Genomic DNA, 20,933 nt, shown 5'->3' with positions numbered 1-20,933 from the left:
ACACATGCTCCTGCAGAGTCTAAGAGCCCTAGGACCAATTTGGGGATATTTCCAGTAGCAGTAAAAATCTTGTATACAGTCAGAATTGTCCCAGCTAGAATTATGTTTCAGTTCTAGCTGAAAAACACTTTATTCTTATTTTAAAAGAGGTTTTACCTTGTTACATAACCATTAGAGGGCAACATTTAACACTAAACTCTAGGGTTAAATTGTCAAAATCCAAGACAATATATTTAGAGGCAGGAAATTTCTAGCAAACACTAAAATACAGGCAGTCCTCAGGTTACATCGGACTGGACGTACATTGTTTCATGGTGCCATCTCCCATTTATTTATTTTTTTAAAATGTTCTGTCATTTCAACCTATATACATATGTGATTTATGTTTTTTTATTATTATTATTATTCATTTACCTCGTGAAGGTCAGGAATTGTTATCTTTTAATTTTTTTTACTGTTTAATTACATTACTGCTGTGTATGTGCTCCATGTGAGTGATATAAGTGCTTATGTAGGTGGCTTCTAACTTATAGCGAAAATCACATTATGTTGCCACAGATCTCCAACGTAACCCTAGGAGCAACTGTATACTGTATCAGCAACCATCTACTCTGCTAGTGAGATTAGGCCTCTCCACAATGTGGGGATTTTGATATTACACCCAGAGCTTATAAATATGTTATGCACAAAGAATATTTCCCCACTTAGTTTAGATTTTATTTTTTTTAGTTCTTGGGCAAATCAAAGAGACTTTCAATGAGTTCAGGAAAAAGGATTCTCCAGATAGAAAAAGCTCCCATCCTTCTAAATGATTAACAGCCTTATGAATGACCTAGAAGACAACATATGAAGAAAGTTAGAAGGCACAATGTACCAAGCTGAGACAAGGTAGAGATATAAAGAAAGATTAAAATATGCACACCTGAAACCTATAATATTATAAACCAGCTAGGGACGTGATGCTGACGATTCATGCAAGAATAGGCCTTCCTTCCCCTGGCTGCCAGTACAGCTTTTGCTCCGGCCACAGCTGCCTTCCACCTCTCGCCTTGTCAATTTGCATATTCTCTCCTTACTGGCTGTGGGCACTGCCATCTTTGTCTCAGAGTTATGGTCAATTTGCATATTCTGTCTTTATTAGATAGGATGTTACCCCCAATAAAAATAAATTACAAAAAAGAAAAAATGGAAGATTAAAATAATGAGTTCATAAAGTTCTTGAATAGAGAAATGGGAGGTGAGTATACTAAGGTCATCTCTTATGCTTCTCTAAGCCCTTTGGGTGACCTTTGGGTAATGAAAGCACAGTGGATAGAAGAAGGGCTCCACTCTATTCCACTGCCCATTGCCCTATTCCACACAGTGTCTAAGTTAAGGGTTGCAGCTCATGTAATACAAACTGGAGAATAAGCAAGATGCCTATAATTTCAAAGATCAATGATTTCAAAGACAAACCCAGCAGAGTAGGCAGCCATTACTAAGGGGCAGAGATTAGCAGTAGTTTCAATGATACAGCAAATCCCCCTCAGCTAACTGAATGAACAAATTTTGGATAGGCAGGATCAGAGAACCACCAGGGATATGGAGGAAAAGGAACCAATTTCTTTTTAAAGAATTTTGAAAACATTCACAGTCTCAAATATTTCCAAATCAGGTTCCAACATAGCATGGAACGTGATGGGCATCAGCCCTGGCAGGATGGTGGAGCAGGTAAGTGGGGGGTGCCAGACCAAGGTGGAGTTCTGAACACTGCCATTGGGGTAAGTCTCCGGTGGTTACTGAAAATTCTTTGCTCCCACATGCCGTGGTCCCGCCTGGCACTCACACCCGCTGCCAGCACCAGTCCCAATCACTTGGCACATAAGTGGCTACTGGCCCTGATCACTCCCAAGGCCTTTCCCACCACCCCCTGCACCTGATGGGTGATCAGGGCAGCAGCTGCGGCTTGCAATCACTGATGGCACCAGCCCCAATCACTCCATGCCCAATCACTCTGTGGCTTAAGCAGATGTGAGCAGGTCAGCACCATCAGTGCATGTGAACGGCAACAGCTAGAGCCGGGCTGCTGGCAACAGGGTGGGGGGAGGGGAGACACGGTGGGAGGAGCCAGGTGGGGGAGCGGAGGAGACCTGCCCCTGTGCCTACCGCAGCCTCAAGGTCCACAGTTCTTTTCAAGGTGCACAAATTCATGCACTGGTCCCCTAGTTATGTAGATAATAACACAACAGTAGAAGCAATTACGTATAACAAAGACTGTATGGCCCATAAAGTCTAGAATTTCTACCATCTGTCCCTTTACAGAAAAGTTTCCCAGCCCCTGTTTCTAAAGGAAAGGATGGATTTCCTTCCATTACACTGAAATATGAAATCTTCCGTTGGTCATCATTCTTCCCTGGAGCCATGGGAGGCTGTACTTTCCTCCATCAGACAGCTCTAAACCTCCTCCACCAGGCAACCCTTGGTTATGTGTAATAAATCATGTGGCTTGCTCTTAGCTCTCTCTTCTCTAAGATGAAAACCGCTGCCTTATTTAGGGAGGACCCATGCACATGCATGCCTGATCAAGTGCTGTATCCTGAGGAAGATCCGTGTTTTTCATTCCCACTCCTACTCTTTGCCTACCTCTGCCCCAGAAATCTTTGGGTTCTTAAACTTAAGAACTTAAACAGATAGTATTAGGTATAGCTTGTATTTATTCAGTCACCAATTCCCTTTATGAAGAATCTGTCTGGTTAGGTTTGCTTTGTCTATTAATCAGTTTATAGCCCCTAGACAATTGGGTAAGGTAGCAAGTAAATGGAGACAAGCAGGGAAAAAAATGTCTCAGCTCAGTTTGGCTGGATATTAGAATCAATGATGCTTATAGCAAAAAAATAAAAAGAGCTTATACTAACTTCTTTATTTAACAGATGAGTAGACACCCAGATAGCTTATAGAACTTGCCCATGGACACACACTGATCATTGGTGGGATTTGGACTAGAACTCAGGAGTCCTGAGTTCAGGATCATTCTTTCTACTATTGTTTTTGTTTTTCTCTCTTGATATAGCTAATTTCCTTGGATCCTCAGTAAAGATGTTTTGAGTATTTTAATGAATATAAAGTGGGAGAAAAAGAGAACTTTTCCAGGCCATTATCCTATGTCCAAGGATTCCCCTTCACTGCACTTTCCTCCCAACTTTCTGAGACCCCAGTTAGGCAAATGACATTTAGGGGGGGAAAATATTGATATTTATGTAATTAATATAATTTATTGAGCATTTACTATGTATCAAGCACTATGACAACAGCTTCTATTCTCATCATCTAATCCTTATAACATGATAGATATTATTAACCTCATTGTGTAACTCAGCAAATACCGTTTTAAGAGCCAACTGAGTGGCCATTGTGGAAATGGGATCCCAAGCAGACAATCTGACTCCAGCGCTGGAGCCCTTGGCCCCACACTCTCCTCCTCCCTTCACTAAAACTTCACTTACCTACCACATGTCAAGAGGTAGATGTAAGTCTATAAAGCATTACTTGATTGTCCTTTCCCTGATATTCTTTTTCTTCCTCTCCTCTCATGCTTAATCAAGCAATGATTATTCTGTTCAATCAGCAAAGATCTATAATGGACCTATTAAAATCTGCTTTTCCTCCTCCTGTTTCTCCTCTTATTTTTCTTTCCTCTCATTCTCTTCTCTTCCCCTTAATGGCTTAGATCTGCCGAAAGTTCCCAAAGGAATTGTCAGCTCAGACAAGGGATTCAGGCTTTGCTCTCCTTTGAATCTGTTCTGTTAAAGATGTGGTTGATGCTATCAGCAGGCACCTGGAATTGACTTGTAAAAAGGGACAGACGTGGACCCTGAATTCAATTCTTTCAGTTCTGTTCATATTGGACCTTTCTTTGCCACAAACTATGAGTGAGACTGGAATACAAAAGAAAAATATAGTCCCTGCCTTCCAGAAGTTTACCACCTAGTGGGAGAGATATAAACAGATTGTTCCAAAACAAAGTGGTTGGTATATAGGGCAAACTATGAAACCCAAAGAGGGGCATTTGGCTCAGCCTAGTAGGGGTCAAGGAAAGTTCCAGAGAGAGAAATTCTTAAGTTAGGTATTTTAGGATCATTAAGACTCATCCAAATCCAGAAAGAGGATGAAAGTGTGCGTTCAAACAAAGGGTCGAACAGGCATGAACCCTCAGTCTGGAGGCCATTGAGGATGGAAAAATCTCTTGAACCTATTCATGGGTAAAACCAAGATCCTTACTCACATAATAGTCACCATTTAGTGAGAATTTATGCCCCTCTTGTAGCCTTAAATATAGTCTAATTGGATTTTCACAACAAACTACTAGGTAGGTAGCGTAAGCCTCACTATATAGATCATTGGGGCTTAGAGAGAAATGAAGTTCCTTGACCAAGTTCATGAATACAGGCAGTGATAGAGGTGGAATTGGAAAAGTTCTTGTTCTGATTTTCAAGCCCATACTCGTAACCTCTACACACATATTTGCCCTCCCTGGAGCAATATTAGCTTCTCTCTTTCAACCCGGAACATATTCACCCATCATTTACTAAGAGTATTCATAAGAGCTAGGGTTGGGGATCAAATGTAATGCATTCAACAAAGGGAAATGTCAGGAAGGGCATGGGCAGCTGTGCCTTCCAGAGGAGTGTTCTCTGCTCTTTGGCATAGCAAGAAAGGCACACAGTGTTCAGGGCAATGAAACATGTGCATGCCCTCTCTCTCTGCCACACTTTGCAGGGCCCCTCAGACTGGTACGTGGGGACACAGGCTCTCCACCACTGCTAAGCCCTTGCCTTATTCCCAGATGCGTTGGTAGCTTGCTGGTCAGTAGCAATAGGTGGCTCTGTAATAACTTAGAGCTCCCGGATCCCACTCCCCTTCCTTTTACATCTGTCAACATTTCCTTTGTCCTGGGGCCAGGCTGAGCTCCATATTGGAACCAGCACAACCCTGGCCTGAAAACTGCTAACTGCTTTTAGTAATGAGATTGCCAATGATGAATAGATGTTTTACTCCTTGTTCCAGATCCCTTGCTGAACTTAAGTATCCAGTACTTTAAAAACACACACACATGCGCACATGCACAGAAACACACACACCAAAACCAAAGCCCAGAATCAGCAGGTCTGAAATAATTAAACAAAGCCCTGTAAACACAGCTGATGCAAAGCCCAGGTCAGTGAAGCCAGGTGAACTGCAAGTTGGAGTCTGTGTATGCACCTCCCTTTGGGCCCAGCAGCTGTGGGTCTGAGGGCCAGGTGTCAGATGAGAAAATCAGGCCTTTTTAGAACGGAAGCCAGCTGCTAAGGCTACAAAGAGTCTTGTGAGGCCAATAACCAGTGGGATGTTTTCCTTAAAGGCCTCTAGGGTGTGAGCTTTAGTCAGAATAATACTATATAATAAAAGGCTAATATGCAAATCAACCAAACGGTGAGATAACCAGTTGCTATGATGCACACTGACCACCAGGGGGAAGACGCTCAATAAAGGAGCTGCCCTCTGGTGGTCAGTGCATTCCCAGAGGAGTACTGCTCAATCAAAGAAGCCTTGAGCCAGGCTCACGGCTGGCGAGCACAGCAGCAGTGGCAGGAGCCTCTCCCACCTTCGAGGTAGAGCTAAGGATGTCCTGCTGCTGGCTTAGGCCCAAAGATTCATGCAAGAATGGGCTTTCCTTCCCCTGGCTGCCAGCACCACCTTTGCTCCGGTTGAAGCCATCTTTTCACTCCCCCCCGAGCCACCTTTCTGCCTTCCCTCACTGCCCAGAGGCCTAGAGCAGCTGGGGCAGTGCTGAACACCTGCATAGTCGCCCTGGTGATGACACAAGCATCCTGCCTACCCTGGGCAGCTTGGTGCCTAAGTATGCAAATTAACACGCCATCTTTGTTGGGTTAATTTGCATGCTCACTCCTGATTGGCTGGTGGGTATCATGAAGGTACAAAAAATCATTTGCATCTTACTCTTTTATTTACACTGAGTGGCCAGATTATTATGCATTTATAGATCACAATAATCTGGCCACTCAGTGCATATGGAAGGAGAAAACAGGTGGAGTGCAAGAGAAAGAAAGGAACATTCCAGTGGGAAAACAAAGGACAAAGTTTGAGCAAGACTCAGGATAAGGCTAGCACCCTATAGTATGTGATTTCAGCTTGCCCTTAGGAAAGTCAAGGATTTGGGAAATTGCTGAAAACCAAGGTTATTTATCAATTGGTAAATACAGATCATTGATGAAAGAAGAATCACTAATTCAGAAATGTGTAGCTGGTACAATGACTCCTGCTAACAAAAAATGTTGATAATTAAAACTTATTCCCCAAAATAGTAGGCACAACAAATGTCTTATTCCTTCGAAGACTTCATTCAAGATCAAAAAGAACAGGAAGAGGCCATCAGCAGACCAGAACACTCAGCAAAAGGAGAAGAACATCCCTTGGTAAGTACTGGCTGGTAACAGATGAAACTGCAGCCCAGAATGCAGTTAGAGTTGGCTACAGATGAAGAAGTAGTTACATTTTCAAGCAAGTATAATCAGAAGGGAGCAAAGATGAGAGGTGTGTTTATGGAACAATATACCTTTACTCTCATAAGCAGAACACTAGGCATTTGTACCATGTAAAGAAAGTCTCTTTTTCTAATGTATCTGAACAAACTACATTAGGAGGACTAGGGCCTTCCTTGTAAAGGTTTATGTCCCAAGCAAATTCCTCCTCATTTGAACATTTGGGGATAAGGGCTCCCAATACTTTGCACCATAAGGAAAGCTGCCAGTCAGTCAGGAAGTCCAAATAAGTACAGAGATCTGCCTTTTAATGATTGAACAGCCTGCCTGGAGTGGTTTAGTGGTTGAACATCAACCTATGAACAAGGAGGTCATGGTTTAATTCCTAGTCAGGGCACATGCCCAGGTTGCAAGCTCAATCCCCAGTAGGGGCATGCAGGAAGCAGTCAGTAGATGATTATCTCTCATGGTTGGTGTTTCTATTTCTCTCTCCCTCTCCCTTCTACTCTGAAATGAATAAAAACATAAATTTTTTAAAATGATTGGACAAGCAAAGCTTTCATCATAATGAAGAAACATCAAGATTAAAAAAAAAAATGTCCCCAGTGGAATTCAAGTAAATACTGCATGAATAAAACAAGATCAGAATGCCATTTTTTTAAGTATCAGAGAACAATAATATTCCATGTATCCTCTCTTCCTAGTAAAAGTTTCTTTAGGATGTACTTCAACAAATTAGGGATGGAAATATAGGAAGAGAAAACTATGGGATCCATAAAATAATGGATACAACCCATAATAACAATATAAAAACTCACAACCAGTGAAAAATGGGTCAAAAGAGACTGAGACCTCCAAATAGAGTGGAACCTGACATAAGAAAGGAGCAAATAAGAAAGATCCTAAAGTTAAAAAAAAAAAAAAGCACAAGTGGAAAGAAAGCTGGGAATGGGGACTGAATAGAACATTAGGAATTAAAAAGCATAAAAAGCATGGGGATAAATAAAGGTAGGCACCTAGATACTCCAAGAAAAACTAAAATCACTCTAGAAAGTTATGGCCCAAATATGAAGCAGCTGGTTTAACACAGAACAGATCACTGTCCTTGAAAAATAAGTGAAATAGATTCCAAACAATAGACTGCAGCCCAGATGCACTTAGAGTTGGCTACATATGAGGAAGTAGTTAAAGGAATAAAGTGAAAAGTCGTCATTTCTTCCCTTAACAAGAAAAATGTTAAAGCAATCCATAATTTCAGAATGAGGGTTGAGGAAGGGCAAGAGCAAGAAAGGCAGAGTCCAAATACGAAAGCAGCTTAAATATGATATTATTTTGAGCATTTGGTGGAATGTAAGAAAGAATAATCCATTTGAGGATTTTTTTTTTCCTTTGAGTTGCACAAGAGTAAAGACCTTAGAGAAAGAAATATAATCAGAGCCTAGTACTTGGCTCTGCAATAAACAGTCAGCACATCCTCATAATATCCTCAAAGCTTTGTGTCGTTTTCTACTTCTAAAATCAACTTATATATTGAAAGCAAATAAACTCTTAAACGTAATTCCAAAATATAATGTAGATACTCTCAAGTGACGCAATGTAAATTACTGTTTGGCTCAGAAATTGAGAGGTGAAGGAAGAGGAAGTAAAGGAAGGGGGTGGGGTCTTAATATTTCCATTTTATGAAACTGGAAAGTAAAAGGTATAGCCTTTATTTGCTATCAGGAGACTCACAGGTTTAAGTACAATATTAAAATTTTCAAAGCTAAAGGAACTGAAATTAGAATAGTGGTTGCCAGGGACTGCTGGTGGGGGGGGAGGGGCGGTGTAGAAAAATAGGTAGATGTTAGTCAAAGGGTACAAACTTGTACTAATAAGATGAATAACACATTCTAGGAATTTTATGTGCAGCATGGTGACTATAGTTAACAATACCGTATTATAATCTTGAAAGTTGCTAAGAGAGTACATCTTAAATGTCCTCACCAAAGGCACACACAAAAAGGTAATTATGTGAGATGTGATGGGTGTGCTATCAAGCGTTAATGTGGTAAGCATTTTGCAATAAAATAATACGTGTATCAAATCCTCATGTTGCACATATTAAATTTATACAATGCTATATGTCAGTTATATCTCAATAAAGCTGGGACAAGAAGCTAAAGAAACTGCAAGTAGTGACATGTTCTTCTAGAAGTAGGTAAAGAGGATAAGAGGGTAATTAAGCTACATTTTCCTTCACCATCAGAGGAAGCCAACTGACACTCTAGATTTGAGAGTGGTGTCAGTGTGCCATACAGCATATGGTAGGAGCCAGACTAAATCCAGGAAAGGTTCAAAGGGATAGTTTCAAAAGAATTGCTTCTAAGCCAACGTTGAAGATGGGAAGGGCAAGGGCAAGATGTGAACCAGGAGAGTTGGCTTTACACACACACACACACACACACACACACACACATACACACACACGGGGCCCAGTGTACGAATTAATGCACCTTGAGAGGAACCGTGGGCCATGAGGCTGTGGTAGGCTCAGTGATGGGTCTCAGCCCATCCTTCCAGCCCCCTGTTGCCTGCAGTCACACTTCCTCTGCTGCCACTCTGAGCTGACAGGACTAGCCCCACTCGCACCTGCTAAAGGTACTAGCAATTGGGCCTGCACCAGCAACAGGTGTGAGAGAGGCCAGCACCATCAGCGAGTGCGAGTGGCAGCGGCTGCCCCATCACCCCTCAAGAGCAGGGGAAGGTGGAGAAGCCCTCAGGAGCGACCAGGGTTGGCAGCCACTGATGGTGCCAAGTGATTGAGACTGGTGCCTGCTGGGGGATCTAGGTATATAGGAGCAAAGAGTTTTCAGTAACCACCAGGGACTCACCCTGATCACAGCGACTAGCACCCCATCTTAGTCTGGCGCCTCCTCTCACCTGCTCCACCATCCAGCCAGGGCCAACACCCACTATGTTCTGCACATGCCTCCTAGTGGTCAGTGCACATCATAACAGCAGGTTGTTCAGTTGTTCCGGTTGTTCCACCATTCGGTCTATTTGCATATTAGCCTTTTAGCATATATGATTATTTTTGCTATTTTTATTTTAAAGGAAGCATTTCCAAAAGCTCAATTATAATAGTCAACTAAACCTGCATTCAAATGCTGATTCTTTCTCTTCTTTACCACGTGATCTTAAATAAGTTATAACCTCTCTGAGCCTCAGATTCTTCACCTATAAAATGGAGATAATAAAACCCACCTCTAAAGGATATTGTAAGGATAAAATGGCACAGCTTACATGAATGCACACAACATTGTTACCATTACCCCCTTTTTGATGGTGTGATCATTGATTCTTGGGCTCTCAGCCTCCACTTTTATATATGTGCATACCTTGTTTATTGCTCTTCACTTTACTGCACTTTGCAGATACTGTGCTTTTACAAATTGAAGGTTTGTAACAATCCTGCATCAAGCAAGTCTATCAGCACCAACATTCTTTCCAACAGCATTTACTCTCTTCATGTCTGTGTCACATTTTAGTTATTCTCTCGGTATTTCCATTGTTTTCATTATTATTATTATACATGTTATGGTCATCTGTGATCAGTGATCTTTGATGTCACTATTGTAATTGTTTGGGGGTACCACAAACTGCACCCATATAACACAGCAAACCTAACCAATAAATATTGTGTGTTCTGGATGCTCCCTGACTGGCCATTCCACATCTCTCTCCCTCCGCTCAGGCCTCCCTATTACCTGAGATACAACAATATTGAAATTATGCCAGTTAATAACTCTACAATGGTCTCTAAGTGCTCGAGTGAAAGAGTCAATGGATGCAGCAAACTTCATTGTTGTCTTATTTTAAGAAATTGCTATAGCCACCCCACCTTTAGTCAGCAGCCATTGACAATGAAGCAAAACCCTGCACCAGCAAAGATTATGACTCACTGAAGGCTCAGAGGATAGTTAGCATATTTTATCAATAGAGCCTTTTAAATTAAGGTATATATGTTGTGTTTTAAATGTAATGCTTTTATATATTAATAGTTAATAGAATATAGTATAGTACAGACATAATTTTTGTACACACTAGGCCTAGGGAAACAAAAATTCATGTGACTCGCTTTATTGCAGTAGTCTGGAACCAAACACACAATATCTCTGAGGTATGCTTGTATTTCAGATTATTCTCACAGCTACAGCTGCTGGATCGTTTGCTGATGTTTTATCAATAAATTCATTAATTTTAGAATCAGTGTGTAAACAATGAAGAACAGTATATTTTTCATTTTTTTATATTAGGAACTATTCAAAGGGTATAATGCGCTTGCTTTTCAAGTTCTACAATAATCATCTAACCCCCACTCTAGAATTATTACACTGGCAATATTTTGAGGAAAGAAGTGAAATTCAGATCCAAAAGCACATAATCTCCCCTCTCTTGGTCTTAAGCTCCACAAGGCAGGGAGAAAGAAATTCCATCAAATTTCCAATAGCACTTCAAGGTCTCTTCCAGCCCCAGGACTTATTCCCGATGCATCATCCCCCACTTTCTCATCCACAGGCTCCGTTCTTTCTCTTGTGTCTATTTTCTCTCTGTACAGCTGAAGTAATCTCTCATAATGCCAGGCAAGGTGCTTTGAGATCCTAAGATGAAAGGATTTGGACCCATAAACATGGAGTCTGGAACTGCTTGATGGTACATGTCTCTGAACCCTTCATTCAGCTCTGAACACCTCTGTAATATTTCTCCCTTTAAAAGTAAACATGCCATGCAGGGAGCTGGGGGTATGCTGCCTTTCAAGATACCAGAAGTCCTATTTTCTGAAAACAGCCTGCTTGTTTCTAAGGCAGCACTTGGCTGCTGATCTGGATTCCTGAGCCAACAGAACCTCCCCGAGCAGCTGGGAGAGGCAGGTGCTTCCTGACTCCTCCACATTCACACCTGAAGTGAGAACATTCTAGTCCCATTCTTAATAAGGCTCCCTGCCTGCCCCAACTGGAAACAATAACTGCCTCTGCCCTTCACTTCCCACCTTGACCCCATAACTCCAGAAGCAATTCAACGTGGCCTAGATTCCTCTCAGTAGTGCTTTTCATATTCTCATACTGGCAATAGAATCATCTTCATAAATTAATTTCTTTTCCTGAAATCCAGGCTAGATGACAAATAGTAGTGGAGCAGTTCTGGATAAAGGGGAGTTGAGGATAAAGGATGCTACTGATTGGCCACCATTCCCCACTCCCAGTCCTCTTCACTATCACTTACTCACACCCGGGGGTGAAATTATTCACAGAACCCTGGGTCTCCTTGCATCATAATCTGAAACTAATGGGGAGTTGACTATATATAAACGAGGTTTAAAGGGGGAGGGGGAGAAAGGAGATGGTAGCAGATGACACTCCTAACAAAAACCAATGGTGAAAAGCATTATTTAAACTTTAGAAACCAAAGCACAAGCTGGGAAGCCAGGGCGCTTGGGCTACACAATCCAGTTATATGGATACCATGACCTTGAATGGATTACTTAAATTCTCCAGGCTTCAGTTCCCTCTTCAGGTAAGGGTTAATGATACTGACCCATTCCCTTCAGTCTTTCCAAGCAGTCATTGGCAAAGGTCTTTCTTCCTCCAGTAATATTCTTTGAGGAATAATGGGGATTGATGACAGTGTCTTTGGTGCATAAAACCCATGTTTTATGATATTTTATGGGAGCCAAAAGGTAATCTCAATTATACCTATATTTAAAATAATTATTTACTCACATATAATCATTCTTCTTCATTGGAGTCTAAACGGGCACTTGCAATTGATTAAGATTTTTATATTTTACAACTTTCTATAAGATGCATTTATCCCCTCTACTTTGCAATATACCCCCACTAAAACTTATTCAAGGTAAGTCTGACATTTTTAGGACATGATTTTTTAAGTGTTACCTGTGTGCAAATAACATTAGCACTTCCAAATTAAATTGTTTTTATTTTAATGCATAGTGACAAAGAAACACCTAATTTGTATTCTTGGGAGTAGAGAGAGTGGTATTAAAAATACCCATTTAATAACATGCTTAAAATCTTAAGTTCAAGGAAAGTTAGGAATATATTTTATGGTTTGCCTCAGGAAATCATTTTCCTCTTAAAGCTGGTCTTGGGGTTTCTGGATCAATAAAATATGCTAGTACTTTCCACAGAGAGATCACCCTTAGGTATAAGATGGAAAGAGACAAGGAAAGATAACCAGCCCTGTTTTCACACTCTCCTTTCTTCGTATCTTCCTGTATTCCTCAGTAAGTTTTCCCAACCCGGTTCCTTAATTCTGTGTTAATTATGCTTTTTCATTCCTATGACTGTTTACAATTTACAAAACACTCTCACACTCATCTCATCTCATTTTATTCTCCAAAAATCCCAGGGCATCTGCGTAAAAGCTCTTTTATATATATATTTTATTGAGTTTTTACAGAGAGGAAGAGAGTGGGACAGAAAGCTAGAAACATCAATGAGCTGCCTCCTGCACACCCCTACTGGGGATGTGCCCGCAACCAAGGTACATGCCCTTGACCGGAATTGAACCTGGGACCTTTCAGTACACAGGCCAATACTCTATCCACTGAGCCAAACTGGTTTCGGCCATAAAAGTTCTTTTATACCCATTCTCCAAAGGACCAAACAGGCACAGTGGAGTAACTGGTTACCCAGGTAGCCGGCTTTCTTAGGAAGATCAATTCAGAAGACCTAAATTCTGGTTCTAGTCTTGGCCCTGCCTGACTCACTTAGCAACATCGGGCACTCATTTTGTCTAGGCCTCAGTTCCCCTTCCATATACTGGGGATGTAAAAGAGCCTGCCTCACGGGCATACTATCGAACTCAACATGACACGTACATAACGTGCCTGAAAATGGCTTTCGAGGAGGTGCTTTCATTTCATCGTGTTTCATAGGCTCCTGGAGATGCATTCTTTTGAGGTTTATGTCTTGGGACCTCATCATCCTTCAGAGTCACTCTTAATTCCCAAGGGACCAGCCAGGCATAGGGCCTCAAGAAGAGAAAGCACAGGGTTGGTACCCTAATGTCCTCAGAAATCGGCAAGAAGGTTGTTCCTAGTGGTGCCCTTGCATTCTGGTCAGCCCAGGCTCCGTGGGGAGCATGCACTGTGCTGGCTTCTGGCCCCTCAGAGCAGTGGCTGCAGCTCTCCTAGGGTCATGATGCCTCTTGCTGAGGCAGGGATGAGGGGCAGGACCACACCATGATATAATTGGAGAGCCTGCCCATCAACCACAGAGCCTGCTGGAGAGCCAAAACTGACAGAAGGGGATGGTGGGGTGTAGAGCACTGATGCAAGCAGCAGCTGGTTCTCCAGTTCCCCTGGTCCCTAAGGCCTACTCTCCCTACTCTTGATCCTCTCAGGACACAGTCTAGTGAGCTTTTTGTGCTCATTAAATGTTTTTTCTGGGTAAAGCTTCAAATCCTGGATTAGGCAGATCCTAGCTCAGATCATCTGCAATGCTAATCAGGGCCCAGAAACTTGCAGATGCAGGGATGCAGAGTTAAGGTATCCCTGAGTAGGTGAGAGTGAGTTCAGTGTTAGGACAGGGGGCAAGAAAAGGACTCCTTCACTTGATTTAGCATCTTGTTATTGTTACGTACATAGTTTTCAGATGTGCTTCTGAGTGCTTTATAGATCTGGGGCTCACTATGTCTAGGGAGGGAGAGGCAGCTCTCAGGAGGCCCTCTTTATTTTCATAATGGCTTAGAGGACCAATCCTAGAGGAGGGAGGTGTCTGCAGGGCTCAGCAGGCCTGGCAAGAGAGCTGGGTACAAGGGGCAGGTACTGGCCTGCTGCAAGGAACCCAGGCCTTTGGGAGATTCTCACCCTCATCATCTGAAATATTCTAATGGGGGAATAATATTGCCAGTTATGGCTGGCCTGGATTGGGACTAAGCACGGCACTGCTAAATTGTTTGCATGCAGTTTTTTATTTGCTACTCACAATGGTTTATGAAAGTGGGACAATGAGGGAACTGAGGCTCAGTTATACAAGTTGACATAACATGTAAGTGACAGCAAAGCTTTTAACTAGAGCTGGGGTCAGACTTCAGAGCCTGGACTCCTAAGTAGGCTGCTCTGAACTTCTACCCAGGCATGAACAGGCTCCACTGAATGATATGTGAGGGCTCTTTGAAAGAGAAAGGAAAAAAAAAAAAAAAAAAAAAAAAAAAGGTGTTTCTTGAGCAACTACTTTGTGCTAGGCATTTTGCATTCATTATCTCTTATATTCACAGTCTCATGAGGTAAATACTCCTATCTCCAGTTTACAGATTATAAAACTGAGACTCAAGCTATGAACCTGAGATCCAAACCCAGTGTCTATCTTCTTTCCACTGTAGTCCATAGTCCCCTAACAAAGCCATTAAAATAAGAAGCTCCTAGGGATCTGTAGAATTAAGCGGGAAAGGGGTCATAAGTTTTGGTTGGGCAGGGATATCCCAGAGAAGTTTCTACAAATCCCAAAATGCTTGGAGTTACTGACCCACATTTTAAGAATCTTGGATTTCAAAGTCATTAACCTAGAGTGCCCAGAGATATAAAGTCACAAGTTTTTTAAAAGTCCTGAGGGGAAAACATCAGACCAAGAGTAAGAATAACTTTTCCAAGGTTCTCCCCCCTCCACTCCAAAGTCTCTGGGTGACTTCTAGTATGTCAATTATCCTCCCTGGGCCTCAGTTTTCTAATAAGACCTTTTAATAACCCTTCTGACTCTATTCCCTAATTCTACAGTCAAATCTATCTTAGTCTCCCAATAGAAGTGTCCTGATATGTTAATTGTGAGGCATATTACAAATAGTTTGTTACTAATATTAAGTGTGCCAAATCAGAGACCATCCAAGTAAAATCACTCTCACTCATGGTGATGAAAGGGAGGAGGGTGGTTCCTGAGATGTTTTCAGGGGGACTGTGAGGCCAAAACTATTTTCATAATAATACTAAATCATTACTTGATCTTTTCACTGATTTGACATTTTCACTGATGGTGCAGAGGCAACAAGGGGCAAAACTGCTGATGCTTAAACCATCAAAAGAGGCCGTGCCACCGAACTCTACCAGGAGTCATCGTGTTCCTCACCGCCATGCACTCAGCAAAAGAAAATGCCAGTTTCTCCACAAATTTCCTTGATGAACCAGGAAACAGAATGACTTGTATTAAATCTTGATGCCTGAGTAAACATCTTTTTAATAGGCTGTGCCAGGGAAGGGGAAGTTAACAGAAAGCACTTGTGCTGCATGCTTGGTGTGGGAGTTGTCTTTAGGACAAGCCCTGGTCCTGGCTAGTTTTCCCACGGCACACCATTGTACTTGAAAGAATGACTAACAAACTATGATTATTAGTAATACACACTTTGTCAAAAGCAAACAAAGTAAGATGATCACTTCTTGGAAAATACCCAACTATACTTACTGTTAATGATACAATTTGAGCTTTCAAGCTAAAATAAGAATTTTGTAAAACATTTTGTATCGGTGTAATAAAAAGTGTGACTCCATTTTTCATAGTTAATAGGCCCCGATCCCCTCTTTCCCTGGTGTCCCAGTGCTCGCTCTCTCTCTCTCTCTCTCTCTGGGTATTGGCAGAGAAGTTAAAACCCTGGCTGTGCACAAGAACACTCACTCTGCTCCAGGATCCTAACTACAACAGAAACTAAAGCCATTATCACCTTATTTCACTCAAGTCATTTCAGACCAGCTGGGGTGCATGTGTAGACTCTCTCTGTGTGTGTATGTGTACAGATTCTTAACACTCAAGAGTCTTGGTGCATATATAGACTCTTCTCATCACTCTTGACATCCAATCCAACTTGGGGTGAGGAACTGATTCCATCCTCTGAGGGCAACCACAAAAATAGGCATTGTGAGCACAATGGTCGGCAGACAGCGGCTCTCGAGCCACCTGCGGCTCTTTGGCCCCTTGAGTGTTCTAACCACTTTTTCAAAATAGACTTGCCAGGCCAAAAACCGACATCTGCTGCATGGGCCACAAAGTTTCAATCGCACTGTATCTGAGCGCTCGCACGTGGTGTTCCAAGTGGGACGATGGGGGCTTGCCCAGGGTGGGAATGGCTGGGGAGAAATGGGGGGGTCAATCAGGGAAAAAGAAGATATATGTAAAACTTTAGACAATGAATAAAAATTTTAAAAAATAGAAGTTTCATTTAGCAGAGCTGGTCATAGAACATTTCCCCATTAAAAGCTACACTGGTATGTTAAGATGTATCTAGAGACTACAAATAAGAGAGTGAGGTATCTGGGAACTGTGTCATTAAAGAACCAGTTTGAGGTATCAGTCACATTTCTCCCGGAGAAGAGAGATCTGAGGGAAGACATGACAGCTGTCACATTATGTGAAGAGCATTCATGTAGAAAATGTGTAAGTTTCTCCCTTGGTATTTCAGAGGAAAGGCTGAGGAGTCATAGAGAATTATGGGAAAGCTTATTTTTATTTCCATTTTGAGGGAAGAACTTCCCAACAATTAGAACTTTCTAGTAATGAGATGGTCTCTCTCTGAGATGTTAAATTCCCTCACAAGATAAGCTTTCAGTGAGAAAAGATGACCAGATGAATCTTGTTATTAGTTGGGGCCAGATTATAGGGTAGTTACAAAGCCACAAAATTCAGAAATTCAGTAGCTAAATATGGCAAATGTTTAGTTTCCTACTCACACTACACATCCAATGTGGAGCAGGGAGGATCTATGCTCACTGTGGTTCTTCAGTAACTAGATATCCATGATGACCACATAAGTAAAAAGGGAAAGATCCTTTTGGAGCATCTGTTCATAGGTGACAAGATCCTTCTTCTTCATTAGCCAGAGTATGTCACACTGACACAACTACTGAAAAGAGTTATGCGCAGAAAGCCAGAAATACTTAGAGAAATGCACTAATGACAATTATAAACTTCAATGTCTTGATTATACTTGCCTTGACTACTCTGCAGGATGGTTGAGAGTAATGCATGAAAGTGCATGAAAGTCTTCATAAGGATAATGTGCTGTGGAAATGAGTGGTGTGCTGCTGATGTGCTGCACCTTGTTCATTGCTTTTTCACTGGTGCCTCACACCATACCTGGTGCATAGTACAGGACCAATAAACACATGGATAACATGTGACATTTTTAGTTGATTTGACTTCTTCCTGGGAAAATGAAATTTGAATGTAGACATATTTAGGCAAAGTTGACTAGTCTACTATCATTTATTGAGTTATTGAAAAACAGAACCCTTCATTTAGATGAAAGAGAAATTCAATGATCTCAAAAATCCTTATTAACAACAACAAAAATGCTAACTACACAGCTTCCCCTTGGAGACATAAAAGTACAATGGTTATCCTAAAATAAGGCCCTGAGTTTCATGACTTGTGGAAGAGATTTTATTCCTTCTAATAAACCCCTCTTCTACATGCTCTATACTTTGTGGCTTTGCTTTATTATCATGATAGCATAAAACACTTTCTGAATTTTATTTACTGTGTCCCCATTAGCATAGTAACAACATGAAGTAGACAAATTGTTTTGTTCTTGCTGGTAACCCCAGTGTCAAAAGAGTGCTGGCTACATAGTACTCATCCAGTATTTGCTGAATGGGTGTTCTTGGGCCCAATAAGAAATGAGAAAATTTGATAATTATAAAGCCAAATAAAAAAAAAAACTGGGATTTTGAATTGTAAACATACAGCATAAGAGTTTCTCAGAGCCTTTTTGACTGTGAAACAGAGCCTCCAACCGTGAAACATCAAAAACCAAAGGACTTGTGTGCATGCATATGGGCCTAGCCAGTGGCCATGCACAACAGGGGGGTATGGGCATATGTGGGGAGGGGTTTGGGATGGGAATGGGGGGGGATGGGGACAATTATGTGATACCATAATCAATAAAAATGAAAAAAATAAAAAGTCCAAAAAAAAAGTATCCTGGACAAGAAAGCTTCACTCAAAAATCCAACCATTCATTTGTCAGCGTGAAAGGAACCTAACTGGGATACACAACCCCTTTGAGGAGAAAGCCTTGTTCCTCACAATAGCAGTTTTCTGCCGCAGTGGCATTTTTCCCAACACATTATGCAAAAGCTGGTTAGAGAAGATGCTGAGGACTGTTATTTCCTAATTTGATTCTGCCATTTCCAGTAATGGAAAGCTGCACTCCAGCCATCCATCTTAATAAGTGACAAATGCATTTCATTAAAACTTCCTTAAATAATTTCTTGTGGTTTTTAAAGGAGGGAAAAACAAGAAAGAGTGCTATTTTGTGCTCCCATGCATGTCAACATTTTGAGAGCCATTAAATGAAGCAAGATCTTGTCTTGGGTTGAAAATTAAGTGGTCAACTGATGCCAGCTCAGTGTGTTTCTCAGATGCGGTTGCCCATTGGACAAAGGCATGAAAGGCTGTTAGATTGCGATGTCGAGTGAGTAATAATAGTAATAGACAATACTTGACAATTCCTATTGCACTATCTGTCCCTAAATACACTGAAGAATGGAGATAAGTAATTCTGTAAATTGACTCTTTTCAACTTTGTGGCTCTCTGCAGGTAAATAGGAATATAAAAAATCCAGTATAGTGAAAATAGCATTATGCTGAATTCAAGGAATTTCAATTCCAGTCTTATTTCTACTGCTTAGGGGTTCTGTGACCTTGACCAAGACAACAAATTAATCTCTTTGTGTCTCTTCTCCTACTTTGTATGGTGAAGATATAATACTTGTCAAAACAACTTAACAGAATTATTATGAGGATTAAATGAGGCAATACAGAAAGAAAAAAAAAAACACTAAATGATGAGGAAACTGTCACCAAAAACCTTCATGAAAGTACAGGCCTTCCTCCCTTCCTTCCTTCCTTCCTTCCTTCCTTCCTTCCTTCCTTCCTTCTTTACTTTCTCCTTCCTTCCTTCCTTCATAAACAGGCAATATCTTATCCAAGATAACAATAGCAGAACCAAGACTACAATTTCAGTTACCAGATATACCCTACCTGCCCTCTTTGGGGACAGGGCTAAGGACTGTACTGCGGGCAGGAAGAGGGAAGGTATTTACTGAGCACTTGCTATGTGTCACATACTATGTCACATGTTTTCATGGGAACCATAGCCTTTATTCCTCTCAATAGTCTCAGATATATGGCTATCATATTCTCACTACCCAAAGCAGAGAGTACGGTTCAGAATTATTTAACTGACTTGCACAGAGCTAGCAACCAGTAGAGCTAGGATTCAAGCCCCAATGGCACTCTAAGCTCTGCCCTTTCCCCTGATATCTTCCAATGTCAACCAACCCCTGAATTTAAGAATGCTTAGAAAACTGTATATGAGAACGGATGGGGATTAACAGTTCTCATATCCTAATCACATCATTTTGTCGTGATGTTCTCTGTTAATGGTTTGTTGAGTGTCTCTGGGGAAGTAGATTGGGTTCTAATCCCATCTCTGCTGCTAAGTAATCTTGAACAATTCCACTTCTCCAGATATATCCATAAATATTTTTAAACAGCTCGATGGAAGGCTAAATTAGCAAATTCTCAATTAAAGGGGCTTTGGCTTGGCTCTCTCTGTCCCTAAGAACCCTAGAAGACACTCAGAAATTTGATCATAACTCATGAATGAGCTCAGACTTAATTTTCTGTTGCCAGTCTACACACATTGGTTTAAAAGAGCAGAATTTGGAGTGTCTGCATGCAGCGGATGAGAGCGAGATAAAAAGCTCACACAGCTGCTCTGCTGGCTTTCCTTGGCTGGCCCCTGATAATGCTTGAAAATATCAACCTCGTAAGAACAGACTGGAAATGAAATCATAAGCTCAAGTGGGTAAAATAAAAGTCCCCTATGGCCAGGAAAGGAAGAAAAGGGAAAACAAAAGCAATTATAAAATTCTGACACATGCAGGCAATTCACCTGCCCAGGAAAAAGCCAAAGAGTTGCTGGAGCATTTGGAGTGGATAGGAGAACAGCATTGGACTTAGAAACCTGAGACAGAGCTCAAGGCTAACTTTATAGTGACTCCTGAGTGGCTTTCCCGAGGTCACTCACTTTCCCTGCACATTCCTTTCCCAACTGTAAAATATAATAACAGATCCATCCCACCTGCTTTTCAAAGTTATGCTAAGAGTTCAGGGTGAGAAACCAGAACAAGAAGGGCAGGTTACTGCATCCCACGTGGGTTTCAAATTTGCTCTGCACATCATCTTAATTATTCTTTCTCCACGGAACAATGTAATTGGTATGTAAATATGCCTTACTTTCCCTACCTGTACTTTTTTTTTTAAGGGGAGGTAGTCAACAAACATTTATGGAGAATCTACTATCTGTAAAATCTGCAGAGAGATAAAAAAGGTGCAAAAGTACTTCTTAACCACCTTAGGGGAT

The sequence above is a fragment of the Pipistrellus kuhlii genome, unplaced genomic scaffold (assembly GCF_014108245.1).
Source record: "Pipistrellus kuhlii isolate mPipKuh1 unplaced genomic scaffold, mPipKuh1.p scaffold_m20_p_13, whole genome shotgun sequence".
NCBI lineage: Eukaryota > Metazoa > Chordata > Mammalia > Chiroptera > Vespertilionidae > Pipistrellus > Pipistrellus kuhlii.
This window is presented reverse-complemented; position numbering follows the sequence as displayed.